Source organism: Rhipicephalus sanguineus, chromosome 4 (genome assembly GCF_013339695.2).
Source record: "Rhipicephalus sanguineus isolate Rsan-2018 chromosome 4, BIME_Rsan_1.4, whole genome shotgun sequence".
NCBI lineage: Eukaryota > Metazoa > Arthropoda > Arachnida > Ixodida > Ixodidae > Rhipicephalus > Rhipicephalus sanguineus.
The window spans coordinates 125915653-125931389 of NC_051179.1; the positions used below are offsets into that span (position 1 = coordinate 125915653).

The window sequence follows — 15737 nt, forward strand, 5'->3', positions numbered from 1 at the left end:
CAATTGTACCTGCAGTCACTGGTTGCCAGGTTGCGAGGCTACCAGAAGTAAGCTAATACTTCTCGCACTTTTCGTCACTGATAATCACGATACCCACACTCCTTGACGGAACGGTAACCCCATGAGTTCGGAGCGCGCTGCAAGTTCTGGATACCTTGGGCCCAATCCTTGCAATACTTTTTTTCATTGACGTGATATAGGGGGATGTTGGCGCCGTAGTAGGGCGCGCCAGCCACTTCTTAGCTCATAGAGGGCTCAAACATAGAACATACAGGGTCCCAGAATTACTTATATATAGCGTTCTCCTAGTAGCAGTGGAACATAACAAATACGCAGCATATACAATATATAATAGCACCATGACACTCCAATATGCCGTCTCGAAAATAGAAAAAATAATCTCCCCTTACATGAACTTCGCAAGCCTTCATTAACGTCACAGATTGCAGTCTAGTTAATCTAAGACAATCATAAACGAGCCGTACCCTGAACCAGTTTGCAGTTTGTGACCTTCTGGGTATGCGGGGTGAACGTCGACATGTGTGCCTCTTTTTCTGTCCTCCTCTCCCTATTCCTTTCCCCGTCCCCTGAGTAGAAAAACAAACCGGGTGCAACCTGGTTAACTCCCTGCATTTACTTTGCCTTTCCCTGTCTTTGTCAAATCACATGCTAATTAAACCACTATCTCCGGCGGTCCTCTCACCGCTTACGCGCGGCTGCGCGCCGGTGAGGTACGCGGGTGTGATGTGTGACGATTGCAGTACTTCATGAACGGTCACCCAAGGCGTGCAAACCAAATATACTGGCAAACAGAAAGTTGACACTGAGAAAGAGGAAAGAAGAATGCCAAGTTAGGGAGAAGCCATTTACGATTATCCTCTCTGTTTTGCGAGAGAACTCGTAAAGCACATATTTGAGCAACTTCTGTGACAACCCATCGAGCGTAGAACAAGGCTGTCTCCGTTTAGTTCGTTTCGATTTGTGAGATCTGATTTCGTAGTCAAACGCACTGTGCGCTGTTCTCAAGACCAGCAGCTTGCACACACAAGCGGCGCGTGCGCGTGGGTGTCATGATAGCACGATTGCGACGGCGTTTTTGCGTTCTACGGTCGGACGTATTGCGCGCCCCTGCTAAACGGCCGCGGCGCAGAAGAGCGGTGTAGCTTAAGATGCATGCTGTAAGCCCTGCTTCCATTTCTCATCGGGAATGGATTGTTCAAATTCTCTTTACGTGGTGATAGTACCGAAGTCGCCTACAGACAATCCAAAGTGGGGTAAGGTACAGAATGGAATGTTCTAGCATTGGAAAAAAAAAAAACGTGTAAGTGCTTCAGTTGTTTGCACCAATTGCTGAATTGATTCTGCATTTTACTTGCAAAGTGGAGCACCATGGGTTCTTAATCCCCAGCTTGACCTTACGCGCGAAACATTCACGCATGCTTCTCGGTTATCCATAGCGCGGCCTTTATGCCCGCTTAAATTAATAATCAAACGCACGCTCAAAAAAAGAATAGAAAAGTAAATGCTTCAAGATTTCCAAGCTTCGTCCGTGTTGGATCCGGCGTGACATAGCGAACACACATCTGATAAACTGAAGCCCGCGCACGCTATCTGAAACACCTTATATCACTATCTTTTCTTTTACTTATTTTGTTGCTGTTGCCATCGCCGTTACTGCCGGGATGCGACGCAATACATCTTTGATGTAGGCCAGCGAGAGCGTCCGTTAATGCCGCGATCCGGCGCTTTCCCGAGCATAAGTCACGCGGGAATGCATACGCCGATGCGCGAGGAATTAATTGCGACGAGATCCATTTTGCGAGCAGCTGGCGCCCATCTCCTTTTCCAGTCACGCTCATCGCTCGAATGCCGCAAGGACGCGTTCGAGTTGGCTCTTGTTCTTTGTATGTATTGCCAACAATCCCAGTGGAATCTTCGCAACACATTAAAGGAGCAAACTATTGAAACAAACTCGGCTTATAGTTACCGAGAACCTCCCGCTGGAGCGGGATTGGCTTCTCTCCCGAGCAACGTAAACCAGATGTCGCGACAACGACTCGGAGGCGAAGAATAGCGCCAAGGACGAGTGCTGTGTTCTCCGCATACTTCGCTGTTTGTGTTGGTACGAGGCGACATCGCCGCGGGGGAGGACGCGGTTTGTCCCTGGCTACGAGTCTGGCGTCTACGGGAAGTCGGGAGTAGAGTTAAACTACTGGAATGTACGTACTTTCTTCTAAATCTTGGAGCCACTGCGCTCTGTGAATGTGGGCGATCACCGGAGCTGAATGGCGAAAAATGTCTTTTGGCACTTGTGTAAAGGGTGCGTAAGGGCAGTCTTAATTTGAACTGCGGCCTTCCCCAGAGTGCTGTTTTCGGGCGGCGTTGGAATGGTGTCTTCTTTCTAGCGTTCAACATTTTTTAGCAGCCCCTTAGGAGGCGCATGGTGAAATGCATGTTTGACATGAAATCTTCGCAACGCCGGTATTTTCTTGCTCTGTACGATTCCCCACGTCGCGTTCCCATATTGTCCACTATATAACACAACCGCGAGTGTCGACGATGCGTCGATTGAAAGTGATCTCTTTGTGCACTTGTTCTGCACCGCGAGCACAACGCATTGATGTGGTTCGAATATGTTCACTTTCTGGAAGTATGCGTGCGTGTAACCCAGTGGTCCACACACTTGCCTTCCACGCGTAGAAGCCCGGGTTCGATTCCAGCCCCGCCGAGAATTTTTTTTAAATCGATTTATTTCTGGAAGTTCCCTGCCGGCGGACATGAATATCTCCCGTCAACGAGTCATATACAGATCGACTGAGATATTAAAACCTATATAAAGAACCTCGCTCAGGAACTAGGGTGTACTGCAGCTGAACATGGGCTCTCGTACTACCAGATCAATGTTGTGAGGCCCGCGAAGAGTGTGGAAACCGTTTGTAGCTGTGGTGCGCTCACCACACATAACTATACGTGCACAACAAACCAGTGGACAAGTTGTACTGCGTGCTGTGACGAGCCATTTTTCCTAAGCTCAAGGGTGGTCACAGCACTTATGCTTCAGTTTCGGTGGAACCCAAACGAGCTTGGTTTTCGCAAAAGCGGAAGAAGGAGAGGTCGTCAGAAATAATCTGGAGCCTAGCCCTGAAGCGTTTTGAGGCCGACCCTCTAGTCTCAAGCCCAAAGAATAAGCTTCTGGTGTATTTCCGGCATCGGAGCTGTCTTGAGCAACGTGACGCTGTGGGGCGTCGTTCGGACGACACCAAAGTGGGCCCATGCCAAATCACAGCTTCGACGCCGAAATACTTTGCATGAAAGCTGGCAGTCCTCGGCCGACGTCGCGTAACACCTAACGGCACAAATGTCGAAAATTTGCCGCAGATCTACATCTTTTGCTTGGTCTCTCAGTCAAGAGAGAAAGCAAGAGATGAAACTCAGAGATACGAACCAGGTGAACCAGCGCCCTGGCGATATTTTAAGTGTAGGAACTTTTCATGCCTGACCGTCTCATTCGACAGTCTCGAATGAAGAGGACGTTTCGTAAATGGCAGCACTTAAAGGGGCCCTGCAACACTTTTCGAGCATGCTCAAAAAGCGCTGCCGATCGGTAGTTGAGGCTCCCGAGAACACGCGAGCCAAATATTATAGCGATGCGCACGGCCTGGAATTTACAATAAATTCTCAAAGTCAGCTGAAAATCGCTCCCTCTTCTCTCGACAAATGATGTATTAGTCCGCAAAATATGACGCGATTGTCGGCAGTTCCACCATTGGCTGATATTATAATCACGATAACACCCTCATTATTACTTTCGTTGTTAATTTTGAGTTCAATAAGTAGATAATATGTATGTTTATATTCTGTTATCGCGTTAAAAACACCGAACAAACATTAATATTAGCACTTCCGGTCTCACCGACAGCTCGTCTGCTCGTAGTTGCGTGGTTCCGTTTTCTTCGCCATGCGCAGTGCCGAAAACGTGAATATTTCTGTGCTTTTGACCATCGCCGGTTGCCGTTAAGAGTGGCAGCCGGTCAAGTGTTGCCTCGTCAGCTGAGAACTGCATCGTCGGCACGTTCTCACGACCGACCGAGGCAGGGGCGCAGCGTGTCTCCGATAACAATGCTGGCGTCCGGCAATGGCGGCGCTTCGGGGTCGTCTGCCAGTGCCGTCTTACGAGGCGGTGTATCGGAGTATGGGCCGAAACCGATCTCAGCTGCCATTCGTTCCAAAAGAGCGCGCAGGTTACGGCGTTACATTACATTACATTACATTACAAACATTACGGCGTTCGAGGAGCACACCCAACATTACCAAACCGACGCACAGTTTTCAAGCACGCGCGATACACAGTGCCATCGGCTCCGCTCGACGAGAACGACGCAAGCCGACCGGAAGTGGCGGCACAGACCACGTGGTTGCGCCCAGATGTCAGAGAGAAAAAAATGAAGAAAAAAAGCTGGCAGATCCCACGCATTGTGGGAATCGATGTAATGCGAAGCAGCCAGCAAAGAGCTGCATACATCGTCTTGTATGTCGTTTAGCAAAATGCGTGTTATGGTTTTCATGTTAACTCCTATTATTTATGTTCGTCACACAGTAACGTCGCGCAAGACCGACTTCGAGGTAGATCAAGCTAGCGAAACGGCCGCCAGCGCACCATGAGCCTGGCACGTAAGCCATGCTGTACATGACATGTGTCATGACTTTCGTGTTAACTCGTGTTATTTATGTTCGTCACACAGTCAAATCGCAAGATACCAATTTCTGTGTATATCAAGCTAGCGAAACGGCCGCCAGCGCACCATGAGCGTGGCACGTGTCATGCTGTACATGACATGCGTGTCATGATTTTCATGTTAACTCGTGTAATTTATGTTCGTCACACAGTCGCGTCGCAAGATACAAATTTCGGTGTATATTGAGCTAGCGAAACGGCCGCCAGCGCACCATGAGCGTGGCACGTGTCATGCTGTACATGACATGCGTGTCATGATTTTCATGTTAACTCGTGTTATTTATGTTCGTCACACAGTCGCGTCGCGAGATACCAATTTCGGTGTATATTGAGCTAGCGAACGGCCGCCAGCGCACCATGAGCGTGGCACGTGTCATGCTGTACATGACATGCGTGTCATGATTTTCATGTTAACTCGTGTTATTTATGTTCGTCACACAGTCGCGTCGCGAGATACCAATTTCGGTGTATATTGAGCTAGCGAAATGGCCGCCAGCGCACTATGAGCGTGGCACGTGTCATGCTGTACATGACATGCGTGTCATGATTTTCATGTTAACTCGTGTTATTTATGTTCGTCACACAGTCGCGTCGCGAGATACCAATTTCGGTGTATATTGAGCTGGCGAAACGGCCGCCAGCGCACCATGAGCGTGGCACGTGTCATGCTGTACATGAAATGCGTGTCATGATTTTCATGTTAACTCGTGTAATTTATGTTCGTCACACAGTCGCGTCGCAAGATACCAATTTCGGTGTATATTGAGCTAGCGAAACGGCCGCCAGCGCACCATGAGCGTGGCACGTGTCATGCTGTACATGACATGCGCGTCATGATTTTCATGTTAACTTGTGTTACTTATGTTCGTCACACAGTCACGTCGCAAGATACCAATTTCAGTGTGTATCGAGCTAGCGAAACGGCCGCCAGCGCACCATGAGCGTGGCACGTGTCATGCTGTACATGACATGCGTGTCATGATTTTCATGTTAACTCGTGTTACTTATGTTCGTCACACAGTAGCGTCGCGAGATACCAATTTCGGTGTATATTGAGCTAGCGAACGGCCGCCAGCGCACCATGAGCGTGGCACGTGTCATGCTGTACATGACATGCGTGTCATGATTTTCATGTTAACTTGTGTTACTTATGTTCGTCACACAGTCGCGTCGCAAGATACCAATTTCGGTGTATATTGAGCTAGCGAAACGGCCGCCAGCGCACCATGAGCGTGGCACGTGTCATGCTGTACATGACATGCGTGTCATGATTTTCATGTTAACTTGTGTTACTTATGTTCGTCACACAGTCGCGTCGCGAGATACCAATTTCGGTGTATATTGAGCTAGCGAAACGGCCGCCAGCGCACCATGAGCGTGGCACGTGTCATGCTGTACATGACATGTGTGTCATGATTTTCATGTTAACTTGTGTTACTTATGTTCGTCACACAGTCGCGTCGCAAGATACCAATTTCGGTGTATATTGAGCTAGTGAAACGGCCGCCAGCGCACCATGAGCGTGGCACGTAAGTCATGCTGTACATGACATGCGTGTCATGATTTTCGTGTTAACTCGTGCTATTTATGTTCGTCACACAGTCACGTCGCGCAATACCAATTTCGGTGTATATTGAGCTAGTGAAACGGCCGCCAGCGCACCATGAGCGTGGCACGTAAGTCATGCTGTACATGACATGCGTGTCATGATTTTCGTGTTAACTCGTGTTATTTATGTTCGTCACACAGTCACGTCGCGCAATACCAATTTCGGGGTAGATCAAGCTAGCGAAACGACCGCCAGCGCCCCATGAGCGCGGCACGTAAGTCATGCTGTACGTGACATGCGTGTCATGATTTTCGTGTTAACTCGTGTTATTTATGTTCGTCACACAGTCACGTCGCGCAATACCATTTTCGGGGTAGATCAAGCTAGCGAAACGGCCGCCAGCGCCCCATGAGCGTGGCACGTAAGTCATGCTGTACGTGACATGCGTGTCATGATTTTCGTGTTAACTCGTGTTATTTATGTTCGTCACACAGTCACGTCGCGCAATACCAATTTCGGGGTAGATCAAGCTAGCGAAACGGCCGCCAGCGCCCCATGAGTGTGGCACGTAACTCATGCTGTACATGACATGCGTGTCATGATTTTCGTGTTCTGACTTGTCATTTATGTTCGTCATACAGTCATGTTACACCATACCAACTTTGGTGTACATTCGATTAACCAAGCGACCAGGAGCGCACAAAATCGTAGGCGGCTAGATAGATAGATAGATAGATAGATAGATAGATAGATAGATAGATAGATAGATAGATAGATAGATAGATAGATAGATAGATAGATAGATAGATAGATAGATACGCTCAAAGTCGCAGAAGTTCGCTAAGAAATACTTCGCATTTAAAACTCCGCCGGCGCTCTTGGGCGGAGCCTCGCTCCTCTGCGCTCGCTCCCTCGACTCGCTGCCTAGCTTTCCGCGCGCTCGCGGCGTTGAGTTGAGGGAGAAAGCTGCGGAACGTGATCTCTATAATTTGGTAACACCACTTAGACTTGACGAATTCGAAAAATTTTTGCGGCATATGACTTGTGAAGAGTCATACGTCAATAATGAGACTATTCCAATATAACTAAGAAAGGTGTTGCAGGGCCCCTTTAAGCTTTCAAAAGCACCAACACCATTCCGTGTCATAGATAACTACAACAACGTCTTCACCTCTATTTATCGAGAAAAACAGAGTTACGTTACTTAAGGTAGGTCACCACCTTCGAGAAAAAATTTTACATTTGCATTCCAAAAGTTATAATTTTTGTTTTGGCTTGTAGGGCTTAGGTAAATTTAAACTTTAGAATGATGAAACTGCTAAAAATGTAAAACACAAAATTTAAAAAAACCAAAATGTGCCAAAATATGCATGTTGCACCAACAGTCATAACTACAAAATGGTTGGTGTGATTGAAACGACACTTGGAAGGTGCGTAGTGAGGGCACTATCCTGTGCATCTAATCTCCGCGATCACCCCACCTCTAATTTAAGGCACGTTCTCGTAAAAAGAATGAAAAGGTTTATATTTTACAGGTTTGTTTTGCACACAATCGGCCATAGTACAAAAAGTTACCGCTCAGTTTCAATATTTCTGCTTGAGTGCACAACTCAAGCTATAAAGAAATAGTATGCAAAATTGTATGTAAAAATGTTTATCTGAAGGAAAGTTATCAGTGTTCGCGTATGCGTAAAATGTAAAAAATCATGTTTTGGGAAAAATGGATTTTAAGATTTCAGTCGAATGTATGTACATATAATAAAAAAACATTAGATATGTATGAAATTCTCCAGGATCATAGCTTGGGAGCTCCTCTGGAGCGGGGCATTCTCCTTTTCAGCGAGCTAAACGGGTCAACACTATATACAATATTTCAGCGAGCTAAAGCACATATATTTTTTCTAGCTCATTTTGCATCTCCAGCTGACTCTCATCTATGTGCGCTACAGTGGGTCCACGCTTGGTATATTGATTTCAATACTTGCGTTGATGCTTCTTTTTTGTCCTATGCTTTGTGTTATTTCATGGAGTACTATAAATTTCTCCTTGAAAGGCCACAGCTAAGTCCACGAGCTCGAAGTGGTGTATGAAAAGCACAGGCAGCTGAGCGAAAACGCGCACAACCAAAACAACAGAGTGCCGCAGCAGTGTAGCGGAAATTTTCAACTAAATCGAAAACATCATGCCCCATAAGCTTTAGAATGTACTTATACATTTAGCATTGTGTAATATGTATAAGTAAAAACATTCATGACGACATGGCAGGCGTTGTGCAATCAGAAACCTTCAGTTCCGGTTTCGAATGCGTCCTAGAGGTGTTGGATAAATGTTCATAACTTTCGGACGGCTCAAGATAACTACATAATTCTTTTTGCTAAATATTCTTGAATATACAAGTAGCTTGAAAATGTCGAATTAAAAAAAATATTTTTTTTTCAAAACAATTCGTTTTTGAAGTTGGTGACCTACCTTAAGGAGGCGAGACATGCATTGTACCGGCCGGCGTTTAAACTCTTCAGTACAACCTTTGTGCCATACCTTGCCTGAAGTGCCCTACTAAATCATTAGATATCAACAAATTTTTATCTGTTTTCTTGTGTATCAAGCAAATTACGCTTGAAACTTGTAAACTCGAGAGTCTAAGTTACTGATATCTATATATTGTAAAGAATGAGACACAGAGACAGCACCCGTTCCTGGGCCAGCTGTTCTATATTCTGTACTTGTCTTTCTCTACCTCGCTCTAGCTGCCCGCGCGCCAGGGCCTCGGTGCCGCTCTTCGTCATCACACTCGGCCATGACTGCGAGCGCGCGGAACAGTCGACAATGTCTCTGGTGGGCGGTGTTGGCTGCATCGCGGTGGTCGGTCCCGACCACGCTGCAAGTTGGTTGGGAGACTTGCAAGAAGTGCCTCTGGTGGGCGACACTCGTCGAATAGCGGTGGTCGCTCCCGGCCACGCTGCGACTTGGCGTGTGGATGAGTCATAAATATCTCAGTTCGGCGACACTGGCTGCATGGCGGTGGTCGGTCCAGGCCCCGCGGCGACTTGGCTTGAGAAGGTGCCTCAGCGTGCTCTGGCGGGCGACGCTGGTTGATATAATGTGGTCGTATGTAGTTCGCACGTTTATCCCGTCGCAGTTGGCAGAACAGGGCAGGACGTGGTGGGCCCTGTAACGCCACTTGCTGCACCGAACGAGGCCATCTGCGTTTTTTGCAGTGGTTCGAGGGGCGTCTAGGTCTCTTACTAGACGTCTGTGGCAACGGGAAGCTCAGTTCACGCGTTGACCTGTGACGCCGCTTCTGCTTTTGCAGCGTTGTCGCTGTGGAGCACCATCCCGCTGTTCCGAAGCCAGCTTTTCTTGAAGACGCGCTGCGCGCAGCCGGAGCATCCTCGCAAGAAGCCGTTCCAACAGAAGAAGACTTGTGCTGCACAGGCAGGTTGACCTCCGCCGTGTCAGACACATTGACGGCTTCTGGAGAGACGTCTCGCAGCAAGTTGGAAGCATTCTCGCGTTCTGCCAGTGCATGCTGTGAGGTACGCAGATCCGCCTTCGTCTGGTCAGAGAGGATCTCGTTTGAACCGACGGAAAAGCACGGCTCGTTGCATGGTAGAGCATCCAGTACTGTAAGTGTCGGTGCCTCCAAATGGCCAAGCGACGACGAGCATGGGGGTGGCTTTTCCGACAGATGCAGGGTTGCCACTGACTTTCGAGCAAATGTCGCCCAACGACGAGCAAGAAGTCGCCAAAAGTCGCCATTTTTTGACAAATTTCGCCAGAAAAGTCGCCATTCTAGATATTTGCGGCATACATAGTAATAAAAGTTTCCACTCACGTATAGCCCCGTAGAATACAGTACCATGAAAGACCCTTAAATTATATTGACGTTTCTCAATGCTAGTTGTATCGCCCGCTTCACCATGGGAGTCATGGGCGTCGGCAGGGGTGTGCAAAGGGGGCACTTGCCCCCACCCAAGCTACACCAGCGCTCTCCCTCTCTCCCAGCCGCGATGAACACAGGCTTATTTGTACCCCCCAAGACAAAATCCTGCCGACGCTCATGGTGGGAGTGCATGGTGCTGCTTCTCCGACTAGCCGCAAGATGTGCGTGGTGGCGCAAGGGTGAATGAATGAAACGCTCATGATATCCTTCCATCCCTGTCCGCTCGTTTCAAAGGTAAAAGTGTGGTAAACCTTGGGCGAAAACCACGAAAGGGTTTTTTGTACACAGCTTTACGTAGCCTTATATGAATTAAAAGGATTAAAAGCTTTATTGAACGTAACACGACAGAACTCTTACAGGAACCGATCATTAGTGAGTCGTACACCTTTTCAGGGTGAACTAATATGATACCAGACGCCACCGACCCTTTCTTATAGTCACCTATATTTACATGGCACGTTAAAAAAACCAGGTGGTAGAAATTTCCGGACCCCTTCACTACGGCGTCTCGAAAGATCATATCATGGTTTTGGGACGTTAAAGTCCAGATATTATTCTTACTTATAATTACACGCGTCAATCCGATGCGTTATTAATGAATAGGTAGACAATGTAAAATGTTATTGCAGAATAATTTATGTTTGCGCCGCCCGTTTCAAAGATGTAAAATGTTATATAGCAGTTCTTTTCATTGCACACGCTCACCGACAACAGTGAAAAATGATTCAATAAATAATTTTTTATTGTACAAATAGCAGCGCATCCGCCTCTCTTCGCTATTCCAAACAGTCTTTACGAGCTGAATTGGGGGTACTGAAACAGTGAATAAGTCGCCAAGCTATTCAGAACAGTTGGAGCTTTGGCGGAAGACATGGTCGGAACATGCGGCCAACCCGTCGCCTAGCCCCTTCAGAAGCGAAACTTTATAGAAGCTTAAAACACCTAAAACCATGAACTTATAGTCAAACACTGCCCCATCGCGGTTTGCAAGACATTCAGCTGACTTACATTTTGCTAAAATGTCGCTGGGGGACGTTCCAGTACCTCCTGCATATAGATGAATTCAGGAGATACACACGAGTTACAGGACGGGCATACCGAATGACGCGTAATGTGCACATTCTGCTCGTGGGTCTAAAACCAAGAAAAATACAGAGAATGTTGCCACTAATTCGTTGGGAAGACACTGAGCTTAGAATACATAACTCAGTGGAGACCTAAGCCGAAAATCGCCAAAAATTCGCCATGTCGCCATTCATAATTTTAGGTCGCCACGGGCCTCTCAAATTCGCCAATTTGGCGAAAAGTAGCCATCATTGGCAACCCTGGACAGATGTGGACGGAAAACGCTCTCGGCCACCGGCAGGGATGTTATGGCGTTGGATACCGACGCCGAGTCCGTGACTTGAGGTGGTAGGCCTGGTCTAAGTTGTGTGCTTGTCCCAGGGCAGGTTGATGCACTGTCTGTAGGTGAGCTGCAATGCACAGTTGCAGCCTCCTCGAGGTGGTGCCCCTTCAGAGCTCCATCCTCGGTAGCAGTGAGGTTCGACTGGGTGGTGGTACTGAGGTGGTGATCAATCGGTCCAAAGGCAGCTATGAGCCTGGTGCTCCACTCGGCCCAGGATTGCTGCCTCACGCCTTCGTACCTGTGCCACGCCGCGGCACCGTCCCGAAGGCGGTCTATGGCCACGGACCACTTCTGTTGATCCGTCCAGCACTCGCGAGCTCCGATCACGTTCACGGTCGCCACCCAGTTGTTGGCGTCGTTCTGGAAGCCGCAGAACTCCGGCAACTCACAGATAGCCGGCGACGGTGGGGCAGCAGACGAAAATCTGGAGTATGCCGACGCCAAGGAGCCCAGCTGAGATGCGAGATGCGTCAGGGCACACCGGAGCTCTCTACGGTTCTGGACTGAGCAGGATTCAAGGCCTTGTGAGGCAGCTGCAGCAAACAGAGCATTCATTGTGCACAATGATGGTATAGCTGCAGGATACAGCTCAGAGCACCGCGCTATCCAGGTGTTAATCTCGACGCGGAGTTGTGCGATGGTACGCAACAGCTCCGCGGCGCTGTCGGATGAGGTGCACAAGGAGCGAGGACTCAGGTCCCCGGAATATGCTGTGGTAGCGGTACTCCCCATGGCAACATCCACGTCCAAGGAAGCCTGAACGGCGTCCCTTGGGTGCTCACGCGTTGAAAGAGTCACGCGTTGGAAGGGCACGGGATGCGTGCCACGGGAAGTGTACGCGACGTTCCCAGACGACAGGAGCCCGTGCACATTCTCAGGCGAAAGTGGTAGCACGGTTCCTGGAACGTCGTACCCTGGAACACCCGAAGAGGCATGGACGCCGTCCGCGGATGATTGGATGCGTGGCGGCAGCAGTGGTCGAGTCGTGGAGTCCATGATCGAGGAAGCGCGGACGGCGTTCCTTGGATGGATAGACCAGCGCTGCTGACGACCCTCGACGACACGTGGCTTCCGCTTCAAGGTTCGATTGACGTCGGAGGCTGCGCCATTGTAAAGAATGAGACACAGAGACAGCACCCGTTCTTGTTCTTGTTCTTGTTTGCCTTCAACTATAACTCACACCCACTGCGGGGGATTGGCCAAGAAGTGAGTGGTTTTATAACATGTTAGAATACTTTAGAAAGGAGGTTACAGAATAGAAACTTTACAAGTTTGATAGAAAATTTTGGCGCTCGATCAAATATGAATATATATAGTAATAATGAAATAAAAAAAAATCAATGGCGCTCCCGTTCCTGGGCCAGCTGTTCTATATTCTGTCCTCGTCTTTCTCTACCTCGCTCTAGCTGCCCGCGCGCCAGGGCCTCGGTGCCGCTCTTCGTCATCACAATATATTCTTTTTTTGTTGTAGCTTGTTGCTTTTCTATCCAGTTATGTTTCCAAGTGATGTATCTTTCGCAATTATGTCCCTTTTTTCAATTTGTTTGTAAAACATAACTGTCTGTGTGCTGTCGTGAATCCCTGTAATGGGGACGGTGGTCTCGTCAATCTGTCGATAGACAGCTTTTATTCGCCGATCCTCTGTCTGTTTTCAAATGGACAAAATAAGTTGATTGATTGATTGATTGATTGATTGATTGATTGATTGATTGATAAAAAAATCGCCGAAAACGAGGCATAGACAGCGAGAGCAAAGCAGTGAACACGTATACCAGGTTAAGCTAATGCTAATGTCGAAATCAATGGCTTATTAAATAATTAATGGGCATGGCTTCCAGTCATGGTGAGCAAAGTCCTCACGTGTAGAAGCGCGACATCACAACTTATTAGCACTGCGTCTGGTACGCGCTATTGCTCGAGATAACCGCGCCACGTCTTTGCGAATGGGGCCGCTAAAGGTAACGCTTTCCCCAGGGCTATAAAAATGTCTCCATACTCCAGTGGAATGCCAACAGTCTTCGAAGGAAGTGTGCTAACTTCCGTAAACTCCTTTTGCAATATAACTTTCCAATACTTTGCATCCAAGAGGCAGTAATGAATGACGATTTCCGCCTCTCTAACTACGTGATATATAAGTCATCTCGTCGAAGTGGTCCTAGTAGAGTGCATCTGTGCGTCAGAAAGGACCTACCTTCTTACCAAGTTCACTCAAGTGATTCGGACTTCCCGGAATTCGTCGCTTGTAAAGTATCCTTTGGTGAGCAGTGCATAACAGTGATTAATTTTTACCTACAACCTTCAAGCCGCATTTCGGTGGTAGAGCTAACAAATATCTTCAATATTTCAAATTCATATACATTTGTATGTGGAGACTTTAATGCGCACAACATAATCTGGGGTAGTGATCGATGTGATGCACGTGGGAACGTTGTTGAGTGTGCCGCAGACAAATGCAATTTGACAATTTTAAATGACGGCTCCCAACCTTTTCTCCGAGGACATAATTACTCGAGTTGCATAGATGTTACCATGTGTTCCCAAGTTCTAGTGAATGGTGTGGGATGGACAACGGATGTAGAAACACGTGGGAGTGACCATTTTTCCATCCTTATAAGTCACCCCTACTTGCGAAATGACAACATCAGGCGCTACAGCAAAGTGACGTACTGGAAAGCTTTTCGGTACCGCCTAACAAACCAAAATAGTGAACTTACGACAGTTGAAAGCTTTACTGAATTTTTGCAAGATAATGCGAATAAATGTACAAAAAAAGTCCCGATTCCAAAAGACTATGCTGCAGTCGACGGAGAGTATACGAACATCTAAGAGCCATCAGACGACGTTCCGAAAGGGCATATCGACGCAGCGGAAGTTTAGAAGCATACAAAAATGCACAGAAAATCCACAGTGTAATGCGCCGACGACTAGAAAATTTAGGTAAACAACGCTGGCGTGATTTTTGTGGAACTCTCTCTCACCACACACCTGTTCCAAGAATTTGGCTGGTAATTCGAGCATTTAGTGGCCCTGTATCACAGAGCTTCCCATTTCGTGCTCTTGCTGTAGCCTTGGACAAACGGGAAGTTGTGGTAGCAGATGAATTTTGTCAACTTATCAGTAGGCCCGCCGCATCACAATGTGCCTTATTTGATAATTCTGTCACGTTAGCCAGCCAGAAAATTAATGCTTGCTATTGGGCCCAGCATCCTCAACTAGACCCTATATTTACGTTAAGTGAGCTGCAATGTGCTATAGCATCATGTCAAAAATCGGCCTCTGGACCGGACGGCATTACGTACAATATGCTAAAGAACCCTGGGCCGACAGGCACAACCATTCTCTTAGATATATACAATAATCTATGGATGCAAGAAATTGTACCCGAGTCTTGGAAGTTTGCTTGCATCATTCCGATCTTAAAACCGGCTAAGACGCTCTTAAGCCTTGAATCCTTCCGCCCAATTAGTCTGACAAGTTGTTTATGCACTGTTAACAAAAATTAGCCGAGATGGGAGCTTTTCCAGCACATGAGCCCCCAAAACCCCCATGTCCCAATCATTTACTCCGTTGTAGCGGAGTGAAGTCGGCACATGTCGTCGAAAAACGCCCCTTGCTTAATGAGGGAGTTTATGAACGACATGACCTTGTTAAACTCCCCACGGAGTTTTAGGTCACGTGGTTAGAAACTCCCTATCGGAGGTTTAAAAAGTATTTTTGGTCGTGACGTGCGTGCCGTGGTTAAAAACTCCCTATGGGAGTTTTAAAAACCATTTTTGGTCGTGACGTGCGTGCGTGTGTGAATGTGCGTGTCGCACGCCGGTGTGAAGCTCCAGTGCCTTGTGTGGGTCGCCGTGTGAGCATTTGTCGGCAGACAATGAAGTTATCAGTGCAGCGAGGATTTCCAACGGCCGGTTGGTTTGTGTAGACGTGTAGGACTATTTTCTCCACTGAACCGTTCTGGTCAGAGACAAGTTCAACTCGCGCCAGCGTCCGACCGCGAACACATCGAGCTGGCTGTCCCGTGTTTATTCTCCCGTCAAGCGGCAATGCCCATGTACACGAGTGCAATCCTCCGACACGCCACGGATACCTCGCTTCAACG

The 15737-nt window shown here is 47.8% G+C and overlaps 1 protein-coding gene across 1 annotated transcript in view; it reads left to right on the forward strand.

Annotated features, from left to right (window-relative positions):
* Positions 1-15737, forward strand: part of LOC119391588 (clumping factor A-like) — a 92717-nt gene that overhangs the window by 12339 nt on the left and 64641 nt on the right. The window lies entirely within an intron of this gene.